This window comes from Palaemon carinicauda, chromosome 26, assembly GCF_036898095.1.
Source record: "Palaemon carinicauda isolate YSFRI2023 chromosome 26, ASM3689809v2, whole genome shotgun sequence".
NCBI classification, from domain to species: Eukaryota; Metazoa; Arthropoda; class Malacostraca; order Decapoda; family Palaemonidae; genus Palaemon; species Palaemon carinicauda.
Window position 1 is genome coordinate 103,489,263 of NC_090750.1, and position 3,481 is coordinate 103,492,743.

Genomic DNA, 3,481 nt, shown 5'->3' on the forward strand with positions numbered 1-3,481 from the left:
CAACTGGAAAGATAGAGAAGGATATGATTAGGACTTGTATTACGTAGGATGTGAAATTTCATGTAAGTTTATTATATGACAGATTACATATGAAATTTCATATAAGTTTATCTTATGGCAGATTACATATGAAATTTCATTTAAGTTTATCTTATGACAGATTACACATGAAAATTCATAAATAAGTTTATCTTACGACAGATTACATATGAAATTTTATAAGTTTATCTTATGGCAGATTACATATGAAATTTTATAAGTTTATCTTATGGCAGATTACATATGAAATTTTATAAGTTTATCTAATGGCAGATTACATATGAAATTTTATAAGTTTATCTTATGGCAGATTACATATGAAATTTTATAAGTTTATCTAATGGCAGATTACATGTGAAATTTCATGTAATTTTATATTATAACATATTACAAAATAAAATAAATGTTCATCTTTCAACAGATTACATAGGAAAATTCATAAGTTTATCTTTTAACAAATTACACAGGAAAATTCATGTTTATCTTACAAAAGATTACATATGAATATTCATATGCTTATATTATAACAGATTACTTATGAAAATTTATATAAGTTTATCTTATAATAGATCTCATGTAAAAAAAAAAATTATGTTGAATAAAACATACTAGCTAAGCTATAACCCTAGTTGGAAAAGCAAGATGCTATAAGCCCAAGGCCTCCAAAAGGGAAAAATACCCCAGTGAGAAAGGAAATAAGTTAAAACTACAAGAGGAATTTAAGAATTATATCATTAAAACAAATCTTTCAAACTATAAAAAACTTGAAAATAAAATGAGGAAGAGAAACAAGATAGAATAGTGTGCCCGAGTGTACCCTCTAGCAAGTAATCAGGAATTATTATTATTATTATCATTATTATTATTGTCATTATTATTATTATTATTATTATTATTATTATTATTATTATTATCATTATTATTATTATCATCATTATTATTATTATTATTACTAGCTAAGCTACAATTAACGCAATACTCAGAAAAGATGTTAAATATCTAACTTGAGAGTAGAGGGAAATGAATGTTAAAAGGAAGAAAAAGCAAAATAAACATGGTAATTAATCTTCTGCAATGAAGAGTTGAAAGAAAGCTTACATAAGTCATTTTATAGTTTATATATGAAATATCTGTTTTAATGTTGTTAATGTTTTTTTTAAATATTTTAATGTTTTCATTAATTCTTATATTGTTTATTTCCTTATTTCCTTTCCTTAATGGGCTATTTTTCCTGTTGGAGCCCTTGGGCTTATAGCATCTTGCTTTTCCTATTAGGGTTGTAGCTTAGCTAGTAGTAGTGATAATAATAATAATGATAATGATGATAATAATAATAATAATTGTAGTTTATTTATTTCCTTTTTTCCTTTCCTCACTGGGCTATTGTTCCCTGTTGGAGCCCTTGGGCTTATAGCATCTTGCTTTACCAACTAGGGTTGTAGCTTAGCTAGTAGTAGTAGTAGTAATAATAATAATAATAATAATAATAATAATAATAATAATAAGAAGAAGAAGAAGAAGAAGAAGAAGAAGAAGATTTTATTTTTTTCATTACTTCTTATATTGTTTATTTACTTTCTTATTTCCTTTCCTCACAGGGCTATTGTTTACTGTTGGAGCCCTTGGGCTTATAACATCTGGCTTTTCCTACTAGGGTTGTAGCTTAGCTAGTAGTAGTAATAATAAGAAGAAGAAGAAGAAGTAGTATTAGTAGTAGTAGTAGTAGTACTAGAAGTAATAATAATAATAATAATAATAATAATAATAATAATAATAATAATAATAATAATAGCGAGAGAGCCAACTACTGCCGACTATTATTAATCTACTACCGACTATTATTATTTGTCAACGATAAATAATATAAACCCGAAATCTTATCTAGAAGAATCAACAGCGTAAGAAGCTTATGTCATATAAACACAAATGTCAACAAAGAGTTTCGGTAAATATTGCTGATCATCTTTCCAGGTTTGGATGGGAGACTTGGATGTTACGATTACGAACTGCATGATGAGACATTGAAAAACTAGGAATGGAGAAAGATACATGAAAATACGCTATAATACATTCATTCTCTCTCTCTCTCTCTCTCTCTCTCTCTCTCTCTCTCTCTCTCCTATTGCAAATTATGGATGGAATAGAAAGGGAGAAAGCTACGAGGATATACACTATAAAAAGTATCTCTCTCTCTCTCTCTCTCTCTCTCTCTCTCTCTCTCTCTCTCTTCTATTGTAAATTTTGGATGGAATAGAAAGGAAGAAAGCGACGAAGATATACACTATAAAAAGTCTCTCTCTCTCTCTCTCTCTCTCTCTCTCTCTCTCTCCTATTGCAAATTATGGATGGAATAGAAAGGGAGAAAGCTACGATATACACTATAAAAAGTCTCTCTCTCTCTCTCTCTCCTATTGCAAATTTTGGATGGAATAGAAAGGGAGAAAGCTACGAGGATATACACTATAAAAAGTCTCTCTCTCTCTCTCTCTCTCTCTCTCTCTCTCTCTCTCTCTCTCCTAAAATGGCGAATTACGAGATTAGACATTGCAAACAAAGAATGACATAGAAATGGGGAAAGCAACGTGGAACTCTCTCTCTCTCTCTCTCTCTCTCTCTCTCTCTCTCTCTCCTAAAATGGCGAATTACGAGATTAGACATTGCAAACAAAGAATGACATAGAAATGGGGAAAGCAACGTGGAACTCTCTCTCTCTCTCTCTCTCTCTCTCTCTCTCTCTCTCTCTCTCATTCATAGTGAAATGGCAATCAAGCCATAATCTACATTTTATGCAAATGGAGATTTTCTTGTCGTCAGAGGGAGGAGGGAAATAGGTTCTTTACAAACCTTCAAGTATCGTCTGTATTGTTACAATACGAAAGAATCGTCTTATCCTTAAAGAATTACAATATCTTACAATATACAGACTGGGACAATACTCGTATGGGTGATCATTATGGATGGTGTACCAATGTCTATCAAAAGTTTTTAACTTATACATCATTTGATCGAATAGATACAATGTACTCATTTTATGTCCATCTGATGCTTTTGAGAGAGAGAGAGAGAGAAGAGAGAGAGAGAGAGAGAGAGAGAGAGAGTTATACCAAATTTAACTCGTTAAAAATATCTACAAATAATTTCTTAATAAGCAAGGTTCTTACGCTTAAAATCAAATTCTAGTTTTATCAAACAAATGCTTTCAAGAGAGAGAGAGAGAGAGAGAGGAGAGAGAGAGAGAGAGAGAGAGTGAGAGTGAGTTATACCAAATTAAACTCGTTAAAAATATCTACTATTAATTTCTTAATAAGCAAGGTTCTTGCGCTAAAAATCAAATTCTAGTTTTATCAAACAAATGCTTTCAAGAGAGAGAGAGAGAGAGAGAGAGAGAGAGAGAGAGAGAGAGAGAGAGATAGAGAGAGAGAGAGTTATACCAAATTAAACT